Raw genomic sequence first — 15,164 nt, 5'->3', positions numbered from 1 at the left:
CGAGCAACATTAGAAACGTAAATAGTCTTCTTCTCTACTTTGTATAAAAACGAAGTCGAGAACGATCAATTTCAAAGCTTTCGCGCAACATTGAGTTAGTCGTCAAGTCGCATCGCTTGTTTATCAATTTTCGGTGAAACCTTGGGAACGTTCGGTTGGCGTAACTTCTTGTCAATCGGAGGACGAGCCGATGATCGTAATTAGCGAGGGATTTCGGGCGATGATCGCGGGAGGATCTGGCGCGCCGCGTCGCCGTAGGGTTTCGCGCCGCGAGGGCGGATACACGTTGGTCGAATGCAGATTTACACGGTGCATCAACGACGGCGTGAACCGGTGGGACCGGATTGTTGTTTACTCCGTCGCATAATTGCCCACTCCATTTACGTATCAATCGGCGCATTACCGTTGCGCCATAGCCAATTAACGTACTTGCTCGCGTACAAGCACCAGCATAATACATACGTACGCGCGATCCAGCTTCCGTATGCGATCGCACACGCGTCATGCCTATTCTCTATGGGTTGTTCCACAACTGATGCGCGACACGGGGCGATTATATTACCTGTAATTTGGATTTTAAGCAAAGTTTCGGTTCGAATACGAGATTTTGGTTCAATCCGATTTCGTAACAAATTAGGTGTGTTTTATATAGATTATTTTGAAGCTAGTGTTTGTATAAATTAGACACGCCTGATCTTTGCGACAATTTAGACTTTTCCTGCTGTATTAACGTCGTTGTTTTCGCAAGCATCCGCTTCATCTCGGAATCCATGTACTTCGTACATTTAGGGATGATTATATAGCACGTATAACTTACGTCTAACTCGCTTCAACCTATGCTTCGTACACACAGAAACCTATTCTAAGAGCGCTTGGCGCAAGTTCGAATTAACTTAAGAAGGTAACTCTATTTCAACATATCCAAACCAGCCTCTAACTCCGTTTAATTAAATTCAATTTGTGCCTTAACAGTCGATAGCATTATTTTAAATCTGAAATTACGTAAGAAAATGAATCTACCAAGCCCTTGAGTAACTTTCCAACTGTAATCGCATTGAAAATTCAAAGCAGGCTCGCCTTACTTAACTACCTCATCTCCAAATTACCCAACCTATATTTCAACCTGCCCCGCCTAACCTCTCCATTGATCATCCTCGGCTTCGCTCGATTCGCAGATAATTAAAGTGATAACAAGAGACTTTGAAATTCCCTGCATCTCGCGCTATCTTTGAAAGTGCTTCGGCATATTTACTTCCAGCCAGCCAGTCGATCGCCCTCGTTATAGCTACCAATTATAATCACGGGACACGATACGTTGTTACGTTCGATCACCTTGTCAGATGTACCTGCATCTACAGTCAGTTGCAAAAGTTCGCATCACTTTATAAATATGAAATATCGTATCCAGATCTCGAGTATTCAAGCAATTTCATATTCGTACGCGTGTAACTAACCGATCGAAAGGAAAGGGAAGGCGACAATTAGTAAATGAATATATTATGGAAATATCGTGGAATAGACGCATTTTGTGCGTCGGTAGAATTAGACGATCGAATAGACGACGTGTCGTCAAAAAGGGACGTATTTATTGAGATATGTATAATTTTGTGTGCTAGACTAGATTGACCGCGTAGTAGTGATATATGTATGTGAATATGAGTGTGTGGAAGTATGTATGTCAGCGGTGTCTCGAAAACAAAGGGATGTAAACTGTTCAGTTAACAGTCTGGTATGGAAGAAGGTGAGACAAAAAAAGTGCTGAGATGCGTGTAAATGTGTATCGACGAATATCCTTGAAATCGTTTATTAAATAAATCTATAACTATTTTAATATAAATTCTACACATAAACTTAATGTTCCTTTACCATTATTTCGGCAATTAAGATCCAAAATTATTAACAGTATTAAACTCGGGAATCTTCAAAAATATTCAGAACAGATACTTCTGCGACCGACTGTATATGTATATTTCATTTTTCTGTTTCTTTTCCCTTGTATCCTGTAGTTCAACGGTGGTATCGTTTAATCGATGAAAATGGTTGGCGATTCCCGATGGAAAAAGGAAGAGAAGGAAAGGAGAGCGACAACTTGGATTGAAATTTCTCGCTCCGGCGAGGGGAACCTTTTTCAAAGCTCTACCCACAGGCCCTTTGTGCAGCGTTATAGGTACTCTATCCTGGATTGGAATTATAATCACCACGATAAAGGGCTAATGAAACGTCGATCGAGCATATCATATGTTCGCGATAAATTCGATGCATTGGGCGCGGCGTGCATCGCGCCGGAACCATATGCATCCGACACGCTCTCAGCCGATGCGCAACGGCAAATTTATGTTGCCCCTGGCGAAGTATCGAGAACTAGAATTCCGTTATATTCCGCTACCTCGTCCTCTTTTTCCCCCTCTATTTTTCCCCGACTAAATTTTTTCTTTCTTTCTTATTCCCTTCTTTCTGAAAGAGTTCGTCTACGAGGAATACGTCAACCGATTTACAAATCGCGGATTTTAGTTACGCGATTCCGCCAGTTGGTCTTTTAAAATGACTCGTTTGTAAACTTTTCATAAATTAATCTTCGCATTTTCGTCGACTGTTTCGGTACACGTATATGCATCGGTGAAATTAGACGATTGAAACGCGTTGGTAGAAGGGAAAGCTATTCGCAGCAAACACTGCAAAATGTTATTCCATCCTCTACAGAGTATCCTCGAAGAAGCTTGGTATTCTACTCGCGAGTACCAAAAATTCGCTTCTAATCTTCTACTCTAATCCTCTCTCGAGAATATTACCACATTCGTGGAAGAGCACAAAGAACAAAGTGGCTGCCGTATGCTCATCTCACTGTCGTTATTATGAACCATACTGTAGGTGTCACGTTTTCGCTATACTTGCCGCTGGACGAAGGTTAACAACGTCCGCATGAATTTTAATTGCCGATACCAAGCTCCCTGGTGCACGTCGCGTAACTGGCCGTGACTGCCTGTTCAGATAGTCCTCCGCACGGAATGATAATGATAACGGTTATTACGAGGACCGTTAACCTGAGTAAGACCGCCGTCTTGTTTGCTACTCGCCGTTAAATGTCTCCAAGGCTCGATCGAAACGAACGAGCTTTCGGGCCCAGGATCTCCAAGTAGATTGGGATGGTCGTATCGAGACCTGTCGTTGGTTAAGAGACGCTGAAAGCAACGGTCAGTTTATGCATTCGGTTAAGTTCAAGTATTATGCGTTTGCCGTGAGATCGCACTGCGTTTCCAAATTATTAGCAACCTCCGCTGTTTCCGCACGGCTGTAATTGGTTTCAACGAACCAAGCCAAGGGAAGAAATTGAAATCTCCTGCGACTGATTCGTTGGAAAAATAACAAGCGACTGATTGATTAATTAGTAACGATAGGAATTTTTATTCTGTAGCGATCTGAATGGAGTAGATGCGAGAATTTTTATTACAGATATTTATACAGATTAAAAAATTCGTGGGCGCAACGACAAAGAGACAAAGAATAGAATCTAAGCGGGGAATTGTTAATATGCGCAAAATTCAACTGCAAAGAGTCTAACAAAGAAATAGATCAACATCCGTCAACCTCAGTGAGAGGACTCCGACCAAATAAACGATCAAATTAAAGTAACTAAGTAAATCTGAACGGTAGACACTCGAGGAGACTCTCTCAATCTGGCACGAACGAAACTAACCACCAAGAATAACCCAATCAAACGTGTGTCCGATACTCCGAAAACGAAACCAGCGAATTTGATCGAAACGCTATCTGTTTATCAGGGATTCTTCGTTAGACGAAGTGGAGGTAATCAGTTGTGATTGAAGGCTGTGGTCGGTGAACGTAGAACGTATTTCACAGCTGTGAATCAGCGTCGCATTAATACCGAAATGTCCTGTTAGCCGGCTAGCAATTCCGCGAACGGTTTCACCAGCATTTATCGTTCTCGTATCAACGCATCCCCGTGGGCCTACACGCCGCCACCTGGATATATTGTAGCGTTCTCGTTGCCAGAAAATTATTCCACCATCTCTCATGGATACGAACCTGCAACTTCGTTATACCGATGGGATTACCACGAAAGAGAACGACGAATGACCCGGATGATACGAACATGGTTGGGTTGAAATTGTCCTGAAAAAATTCTGATTTCTACGAGTTTTATTCTCCTGGTAGTTTTAACGTTTTGTGTAATCCTGATCGGGTAAATGGTTAATCGTCGTAATTGGTAGCGCTGTTTATATATTTGGAACGACAGAGATTGGATCGTGGTTAGGTTTTAAATGAATAGCGAAACGAGCTCGTTGGAAAGTTGGTGAATTTCGGACGCTCGATGACGATGGAATTGATTTTGTATTTTGGGAATTTAGAGCGCGCGATGAAGATTTGACGTTGAATTAGTTAGATTTGTAATTTTTAGGCTTTGAACGGCTCGGTGGATAGGAATTTGACATTTTTGTTCGTATGAAAAAGATTTTCCAGATTCAAATGTAATCAAAAAAATTCCGAATTCGCGTAATTGGAAGTTCGAAGTGCGCACGTCGAGAGAGCCCATCAACCGCGAAACGGTCGGTAAAACGAGTTTTCTGTCATCCAGCCGGCGAAACTTGCGACGACAATTTTTACGTCCTCGCGACGTAGATACGGTAAAAGTTACAAACTACTGTTTTTTCCGCGCCTGGCCGGCTCTGATTGTTCGTGAACGTCGGCCGGAAACTCTGGTCCGCGCGGTTGGGAAATAATTTTCCTAATTAACACTGGAACAGCTTGCTAATTAAGATAGACGTTTACTAATTAACAATTGCTACCGGTTATTTCTCGCATCGTTGAAACGTCTCTCTCTTACAATTTTTTCCCATCCACCACCAGTATGCAATCCTACCTAACCTTCTGAATTTCTACGATATTAATCCTGGAATTACGTAATTATAATATTTAGCACGTACAATAATAAAAAAAGATGAATTTCTATAAATATCCACAGCATATCCGTATATCGCTTTTAAACAATTACGCAAATGCCTATTTTATATATATTTTTTAAAAGCTCTTATTCTTTCATTCCAATTCCAGAATTCCAAAATTCGTTGATAATTGCTAATTTAATAGATCAATTTCGATTAATACGCTTAACGATTCCGTTCATTCCGTGATTGCTAAAGAACATTTTCCAAGATACTTTCACTAGTTCCGCCGTTGAAACAACGAAAACGTACAACGAATCAATTATGCAGCCAATCCGTGTCCATTCCCTACGGTAGCAAATTCTTCAAATAGAATGTACAGCATGTAGAGCTGCGCTAGTGTGCATGATTAATGCATGCGGTCTATTTGGAAAACTGATCGTGACTGGGCGTAGTCGAGACTCGATTTTTCTGCACGCTTTTATCTTTTTGCAAGTTTAACGATAGCACGTGTAAACTGACATCGAACGGTCCGGTTTCGGAGGATGAGATGTTTAAAGTCGTGTAATTTTTCTGCTGTCGCCTAAAGTGGATCGGTTTACAGCTTGATACGTATCAGAAATAGTCGTTGAAAATTTTATAGCAAGCTTTTTCAATCCAAAGAGTTAGGAATCGAAGCGAGACATAGATTTTTAATTCTTCTTTGAAAAGAAGCCACACAACCCGATTATAACTAACTAAATCGGGGATGTTAATGCAAATTCATAACAAAAAATAGAAATTTCCTTCGTGTAATAAATATCGCGATGCGTGGCTTACTTTGCATATTTTCTATATTTCTGAACGTTGTGCGCATTCCGCAAACTTTTGCATCTTGAAATTTACCATAAATGCATAAATATCATAAATTCACGAATACGTTCTAGTTGGAACTTAAATATCGCAGATCTTTTTACAAAATTACCAATTTACATCCGTATATCGCGAAACAATATTTTGAAGGACGAAAATTATGTTTCTCCATGGGATTGGTTATTTCCCGGACTATGCTCGCTGTAACTAGAAGCAGTAGGATCCACGGCGATCATTTACAATCGCGAGAAACATTTCGGGGCCAGCCAGCAAACAGCTGCACAATTTACTGCGGCGTCGCACGAAACTAACACACCGATTCCGAACAGAATCTCGCACTTTCGCGCTTCGATGCGGTTTATAATAAATTACGCGAACCAACCCGTTACACTCGTCGTTTCCATGTTTTTTTTCCTTCGTTTTTTCTCCTAAATAGTTCATCGTCCACGTACCGAAAGCGAGCTCTCGAGTGTTTATCGTGGCCAATTCGCGCGTCAACGAACGTTCGTCGTCGTTCTCCATTATCAAATTTCCTTTAATCGAATCTTTTCATTGTCGATATTATTTATGTCCCCCGAGAACCATTTCCACGTGGTTTTTTTATTTTATTTTACGGCATAACTTTTATCCGTCGTCGAAATTTTGGGAAATCGCGTTAGCATGTGGAAAAGGGAATTTATTTTCGAATTTATTTACTTATATTCCATATAACTATCTTAGGATCACTAGATTGAGAATTTTTGTAATGTTACGCGAAACTTAAAAATGTTGAAGTACGTTATAATTTGCAATATAGTACGTAAAACAGATCTCCACTTGATATCGAAACGTTAAGAGAGGATCCTGAAGCGAGACTTGTTCTCCATTTTGTGGAGGGATGAAAGTTCGAGGATTAGTGAGATTAAGGTTTTAACTGTTCGAACTTTACTTTGTGTTTTAACCAACTTTGCTGCTTCGATAAAGTAAGAGGTTAGTCGTTTAAAATTGGATTAATTAAAATTATGGAATTAAGATTCTACCGAATGGAAATTCGTCGACGATGAAACTCACGCTATATTCTGAAAGAAACGTATCGTGAGCTTGAAGATTCATAGATAAAAATTGTTTATTCGACTCGATAGTTGTACTGCCCGAGCATACACAAGTAAAATTAATTGAAATTGAACTAGAAATAATGCGTATATATCGTACAACAATGTATTACTTTTTCGTTATAAATGCAATTTTCATTTTTCTATTATACGGCAATATCAGTTTTCATAATTACCATCGTATTGGAGCGATATTAAATTTTATTTTTATTAGAAAATAATATACCTGCCTACTCTCGAACCCTAGAAAAACTAATTATTAGCAATGGCGCGGAATTGTACACTTGGCAATACCATCTCATAATTGTGTTTCCTCGCGAAACGTTTTATACGTATTTGTAAAAGCATACAAGTTGGAAATTCCCAGTCCTATCGTCCCATAAAAATCCAACGAAATAAACTATGCAATTCATGGCTACGAACCGCGCGAGCTGCGATCAATTTTCTTCCTCACGGTGGTTCTTTTTTCAGGATGGCTCCTTTTTGAAAAATTGCTCCACGGAAAAATCGAGGCGGTCGCGGCGTGGACTCACGCCAATTAATTACAGCCCGCTCTGTTGCGATGTTTAATTAAAAGTGCGAACGAAGGACCCGTCTCGAAATTCTCGCATCGCATTTTTCCGCCAGCACACACACACACGCGCGCGTGTATGCACACGCCTTCGTGTAATTAATTAATGGATTTTGAATTCTGTTCGGAGGATGGAAACTTTCGCCTAATTGGAACAATTTCCTGCTTAGTCCGCTATTTTTTCCTCACTTTTCTCTCCAGTTCTTTTTTATCCTCTTCGTTTTTTGCGTTAATTTCCTTGGTCGAGGGAAGAGAATGGTTCAAAAACAGATTAATTCGAGAGAGGAAAAGCGAACATAGAAGGTGGTAGAAACGATCAGGCAAACGAAAATGTAGATTCGTGGATTCGAAAGCATTAACGACTACGTCTTTTTTTTATCGAAGCTTATCCCCGATTGGGAGTCGTACGCGTTTGCATTCTTCAACAGTCGTTGATTCTTTTAACGTGTAAAAGAGATTCCTGTGAGGAATTAACCCGCATTTTCGGACGGAAGCTATTGGAGTAAGGAAGGAGAACAAAGGAAAGTGAATTCTTTCGGCGAATTATTGATTTCTTATCTGTAGGATATCTGTACAAGACGACTTAATCTTGTTGAAGTAATTACTTGAAGAAAAACTCTACACTTTTTCTTTTGTATATCCGTGACCTGCAAACCGCTGTTACGAAGAGAATAGATTTTAGTGAAAAAAGAAATTCGAAACAACAAGAGGTCCATGTTATTGTGCCCTTGAATATACATTTTATTTTGGATTACGAGGTCTAGAAACAAATGAGCTATAAGTAGATTTCTATTGCTGTTTCTTGTAGCCTTCAGCTAGAGCTACAAGGTTAATTTCTTGCTAACGTCCTTTGCTATAAATATATGAACGTGCTCCCTATCATAGCTTCTTCCTATTGTATTCTAACACTGTAAGAGTGAGCATCTGGATTGGTATAAACTATACTTATCCTTATATCTATACTTATCTCAATATATTTTTCTACTCAAATTCATCCACTCGTTCTTCTATCAGTCAACTACAACAAATCTTGTGTATTACCGATTGATGTCTTATTATGATCGTTGATTTTCTCTATTTTTTATTCATTTATTCGTCGTGGTCTTTAAGGAATATTTCAAATTTCGGAAGAAAGTGTTGAATTGAATTTGCGCGAAATTTTGACTACTCGCGTGTTAACGTAGGAATTCTAGACTTCCTGCTGGAACAGTTTAACTCGAATTCTGCATCCGAGCCTTCGATTCGTCGGTTGCTTTCCCTTCTTTAACTCTCAGGATCTAGCTAAACTCGGTTGAAAGCTAAAACTTTGAAATTCGCAGTTCGGCTCTACCGCAAAAGCGTATTCACAGCCGGTTTCCACGAGGAAACCGAACCACGCTTCTTGACTACACTTTACACATTTTCCATGTTATTTCTTGGTACTTCTCGTTTGTATTTAGTACGTCAGAATTCACAGAGTTTCTCGAGAATTACACGATAAACCAAATAAATAAGATAGCAAAGGAATCCGGTAACTTTATTTATATATTTTCTTTACTCTGTCCCAAATTTTCCTTTACTCTGTCTCATTTCTTCCAGGACGTTCTTTTAATATCGATACGATAGTTCACGAAGGAATGTTAAAGTTCGTAAACCCAAAGTTCATCGTAAAACGATCCTCCTCTTAAACCGTCATTTTCCAATATTTATAGCCTCGTTCCTGAATATCCATAAACCATATCCCGTTCACCATTGTTCCACCGCTGTCTCAACAATCGAATTACGTTGAGACTCGTTCATTTGGAAAGATCAATGGAAATTCATACCTTTGAGAATATGTGTAAAAAAGTAGAGGGTTGGAAAATAGTCGTTTCATCTATCAAGTATAACACGAGACGCTACACTTTGGATACTTTATTCTGTTTCTTCGTATTAGGTGCACTCTGTGCAATTTTACACTTCCAGAGCTTGTATGGACGCATGAAAGTTGCCAGTCTACTCATAACTCACAATGAAATATCAAACAGCAGGACGAGACTTAGAAAAACGTTTCTAGGGGCAAGAGAAATCTGTCGAGTGTACGAATCGGGCTGGTTCCTTCGTTGTCGACGATGGTTTACTTTTCTTCAACGTCTAGAATCCACGGAAGCTTAAGGAAAACGAGAAGTATCGAAGCGAAACCGGGAAAAGCATCGAGGTCGGAGGGATGGGATGGGGTAGAACGCGTTCGGGGGAAAAAAGCGAGAAGACAAATATTTGTCGTAACTCCGTCCGGTTTATGGAGGCCGTGAGTTATCAGTCGCTAACTTTGGCAACTTTGCCCCTCTTCCTCTCCCTTCTTCCTTCACTTTTCACGTTCTTGCTCGCGTTTTTCTTTCCGAGCGAAGTTTTTCACCAGCGCGCAAGTTGCGATGGAAAATTTCCAACCCCGTCTAAACGTCTTCGTGGCCGCGTTAACGCGAATCCTCCAACATTTCCGGAAGAAAGAGCTGTATTCTTTATCTTCAGACTTCATTGGCAGAAAATTTTTCGATTTTAGCGTAATGGCTTTTGTTTATTTTTTTTTTTTTTTACATAAAACTCCCAGCCAGAGTCGCGCAATCGTCATATCGGAATGAAACTCGGAGAAAATTTTGTACGAAAATTATCGCAATCACTGGAAACATTTATCGACACAGATAATTCTACGTTTAGAAACTCTCGTTTTAAAACAGGTTATATTTATCTGGAGACATTCGTTATATAACAATTTAATAATATATATAGAAAATTATATTCAAAGAGAAATCTGTCACGCAATTGTAGCTTCGAGAGCAAACCTTTATTGCAACGCTGTAAAGATTCGATACAATATATTTAACTATGGCTCGTTTGGTCTCGTTAAAGTCTTTGTAGCTGCACGAAACCCGATACAAATAATTCTCCATCGCTGGATTCGGGTCGAGCAGGTAAATCGAGACCGTACCCACTACCTTCCAATAATCCATGCTTCCTAATTCTCCTCGAAACCTTCCTATTGGTAACACTCGTCGATAAAGAAGAACACGCCTTGTTTCCTACCTTTTATTCGTCTTCCACGACCATTTCCATTACTCCTTCTCAATCTACGGTACAATTTTTCTTCTTTTTAACTTGCCTCGTTCCCCTTCGAATCTCGTTTCCTCGTGTTTTTCAACGGACATCGTTACAGTTGGTCGATCCTCGAATCGAACGACCAGTCATCCAATTATTTCGCTCATTCCCAACGACAAAGCTACTCGATGTCAATTAAAACTTTAACGAATTCGTTTTGCCGTGGCTTACTTGCAGCTTTATTCATTTATCACCTTTATTCTCTTTTTAATTTTAATCTTGTTAGAAATATATTCGTATAGAGGCGTCTTGATTCTTAGTCTTGTTAATTGGACGAAACCTCGAAAATCGTTCTTTCGTCCCGTTTTAAGAAGCTTCTGGTGTGAATCCAATCGATGACGATCCAAATTTTTTTATATATTCTGTGAAAAACCATCGTTGTTGGAGATCGTCTTGGAATTTAACGTGAAACGGAGATCCGGCTTCGAACTGTTCTTTCTTAAATACCTTGTCTTTTAATTACTATTCTTCCAAAATTACCTGTCACCATATAAACGGGAGGATGAAATTTACTATTGGAATACTCCATTTACCTTCCAATAAAAGCATTTCTCCTGTGATAAGAAGAAGAAAACTTGTATCAAAAGATAATGCTTGTTATCTTCAAACTAATCGTACACCCTTGTTATACCTTACTGATTTTCAAGTAGCAATTTTGTTATTTCTATATTCTATTTATTTGTCACGGAATAAAGTTTTCTTATAAAAGGAAAGTCTCACAAAGAGGAAAGTAAAACCTGTTACTCTGTCTATTCAGTATCAAAAGAATTTTTCTTCCGAACAAAGAAGACTAGTTCATATTAAAAGATACGACTATCTTGCTTTCAAATTAATTCAAGATATTTCTCATAGCTTCTTTGTCTTTAATGGAAAAATGTTACATACCGTTTTACATGCTAGTGCTACTATGCTCGAGTCAAGACCCATTTCAGTCTCCTAGACATTGGTACTCTAAGAATGATTGATAGTTCTAGTTGGAAATAAACTTTGGCCTCGTTTCCGTATTCCAAAACTTGGTTAAATTGATCGGAAACATGGTCCGCGATAAGTCCTGCTTCGAGGTGTTCTAGGCTCGTCCTTAATACCTCCGAAGAGATATTAATTCGCCAATTATTGAAGAAACATCGTCGACCCGTAATAAACTCTCTGTCCAGATTATCGTAGGTAGCGTAGGTAAGACGTAGGTGGCTGCACGGAACGATATAAAGAGGTGACTTTGCGAAAATTCATTTCCACCCAGCAGACTAATCTTCGAATATAAAAAATAATTTTTCTGTAATTTCGGAATCACGCATCAGAAATTATAGCACCAAAAAAAAAGAAAAAAAAATTATCTCAGCTCGTTCTTCTTCTCTAGCCGAAATTACGAAGAATTAACATACCGAAAGAAAACGTTTCCCGTTTCTTCTTTCTTTCGAATACTTGAACCGGTCAAATTTACAGCGTCGACAAATTGGTGGCGACTTGAAGTCATAATACGGGAAGAAAAAGAGCGACGTCGACAAGGTGGAGAAAGAAGATGAAAAGGTAACAGGGAAAGACCACCGCGGAATCGACGTTAATCAAGAGCGTAGAGACGGCAGTAAAAAAGAGAGAGCGAGAAAGAGATAGAAGCCATTCGGTCCATCTGGCTTGTCGGCGAAATTAAAAGCCTTCTCGCACGTGTTCGCAGCACGTGGTCTCTGGTCGTGCGCAAGCTGACGTGCGCGGACGCCTAAAGCTTGATTTAGACCACTGCCGTTTCTCACTCACGTTCCTTTCTACGTGGACGATGCTAAGCTCGCCCCTTTCGTGCACCGATAACATCCACTGAATTTTAATGCGGATATTTACTGAGCATTCGGACCACCACTGTATTAGATGAGTCCGTTAAATCGTCCAGATTCTGCTAGCCTTCGCTAGTGATTGTATTAGGAGATGCTCGTTGCAATGGCAACTGTGTTTTGCTCGATTTTCATAGAATGGAGAGGAATCGAGAGGAACGTGTATCGAGAGTGGATCAGTTCAGGTACGATTGATGCAATTTTTCGGAGAACCGATAGTATTATAATCGGATAACGATATCTGTTAGCTGTGATAGCTTGAATTATAGCAAATAATCCTTAACTTCATATTATGAATCATCTCTACATAACTATGATAAATTATCTATTCTCGTAATAACTGTGCGTAACGCCACATCAACTCTCTGTTAAACTGTACGAAATTAAAGCAGGTCCAAATCGATCGTCGTCGACAACCCTTGAGAATATCGTCGCGTCGCTAACAAACCTAATTTACGTACGTCTATACTATATGGTTGTTCCTATATGGAATATGGACTCTGTATAGATGTCTCTGTAAGCTACTCTCTACTACACATACGTATATACCATTCTACAGCATTATTATCGATTTCTGCTAGCTGAAAGTCTCATTCTTCCATTTCCGAAAAGAGAAATCGGGGTTTATAAGCGATTAAAGTCAAGATCAGCCCAATAAGAAGGGACGGTTGTTAAGGGAATGGCCGGTCGTAAACGTTGAAGTGCACTCGCGTTGGCCAGGCTCGACGTCCAAATACATCGGCAAAATATGAATTATGTCGGTGAAACGTGACTGTTTGACCCAGCGTAATTGCGTCGAAAGAGTTTCGGATCGGTGGGGAGGTTTATCGGCTCGTTAAATCGAATTTACTGGATTCATCGTTTAATTCGCTGTGCGGCCGCGTGCACGTACCTGTTCGCGGTATTTACATAAACCGATAATCGTTAGTTCGCACGCCGCCGGCTCGAGGAATTTAATAACGGCGTTCTCGTTGCTCGTTTCACGCTCTCGTTACCTGTTTCCTCGACGATCGGAGATCGGCACCATCGAGAGGCTTTCTCTGGCCTAAAGGTAAATTCCACGCTCGAATACTCGGATGATTTGGAAATATTAATTAAAAATATGTAAATATTGTTTCCTTTCCTCCTTACAACGCTACATACAGTTACGCTAATATTCAGAACATAATAACAAACAACGCCATATACAGAACACGATACTATTTCTGTATTATTACATTACTACAAGTATCGTGTCGGTTATTCTACGAGAATATAAACTATGTATTCGTATCTTGAAAATACGTAATCAATGTCTTCCTAACGATAACGTTTCATTGTACTGTAGATTTTTCGTAGAAAAATGTACACACTTACCTCGATCTCTCGTTCCACAATGCTCATTTTCCAACTACATTTCTACAGGGAGGAAAGGACGAGAAGAAACGAAATACACCGGTGATCGAATCGTACTTCGTATGGTAATTTATTACAATTTGTACAGATTACAAATCGGTACCTATGGTGTCGCGTTCCTCGTTAGACATCTTAAAAGGAGCGGATATTGAGCAGAACGCCGTTCGTCGCTGCGCTAACGTTATTCATACTCATTTAATATTAATTTACCCCTGTATGTATATATCTATATATCCTCGACACTCTCGGTGAACATTGGGGTTGCTAAACGAATAACGCGTACAACCCGATCGAAACAATCTTTCACCATGAGAAATAAAGAAATAAATAAATGAACAAATAAATATGGATCAACGACAAATACCGTAGAAAATCAACGAAGAAGCCGGAATAAAAACGATCTATTTGAAAAGCACGATCGTCTTTTTACGCGTGTCTTAGGGGCGTTTATCATATACAGGAGGATACAACAAAACTTCTCCACGTCTTTTCAGATCCATGTTGTTTTTCTCAAATTTAGCCACATGCCACCGCGTATTCTTCTTTTTTTCCTTCCATCACTATTATCTCATTTTCTTTCCTTTTTTACATTGTATAATTCGAGAAAAATCGATGAATAAATGGCCACGAGTCAACAAAATTGAAAATTGTCTGCGTCACGATCTCGATTTATTTAGAGATGAGCTCGAAATAGGACAAACGTGTGCTGGCCAGGAAAAGAAACTATTCCTGGGCGAGTATTTTCCCCGTCGATATTTTTGCTCGATATTCTTCTCTACGTCATCTCGACCTCCCGCTTAACACACAGGCCCATTCGTGAATAAAAATCAATTGTTATTCAAGCTATCTACTCCATACATAGTAACATACATAACTGGAAGCCCTAGACTACTAGGTTTTACATGGACGATGTTTTTTTATTTTCTTATTTTCCTCTTTCTTCTGTTTTTTAATCGGGTCAAACAGTGGCAGTGGTGTACTTGCGGGCGCGTACGAGCTACCTGCTGGTAGGAGTTGACGTCGACGAGGTGTAAGGCGTCATGGTTGTAATATCGTGATATAATGTGTGTGTTTACAAAGGAATGGAAGATAAGAAAAGGCGATTGTTGTTCAACCTGAGCTATTCTCGCCAAACGTACAGAAAGCAGCACAACTAGATGGTTAGAATACGACTCGACTCTCGCAAAACGCAATCAACATTCTCTCGGTAACGCCACTCGCAAGCTCTGCTTCTCCGCTCGCACGCTGCTTCTCGACCCGCACGCTGCTTCTCGACTCGCACGCTGCTTCTCGACTCGCACGCTGCTTCCCGACTCTCTCTGGCCGTCGTAGCCTTCCATTGTCTTTTACCAGGCCCACCGCACACGTGTTCTGCAGACGCTCGTGGCCAGGGTCACGTAGGTCTTTTCTACGAACTATG

The sequence above is a fragment of the Bombus impatiens genome, unplaced genomic scaffold (genome assembly GCF_000188095.3).
Source record: "Bombus impatiens unplaced genomic scaffold, BIMP_2.2 scf_0843, whole genome shotgun sequence".
NCBI classification, from domain to species: Eukaryota; Metazoa; Arthropoda; class Insecta; order Hymenoptera; family Apidae; genus Bombus; species Bombus impatiens.
This window is presented reverse-complemented; position numbering follows the sequence as displayed.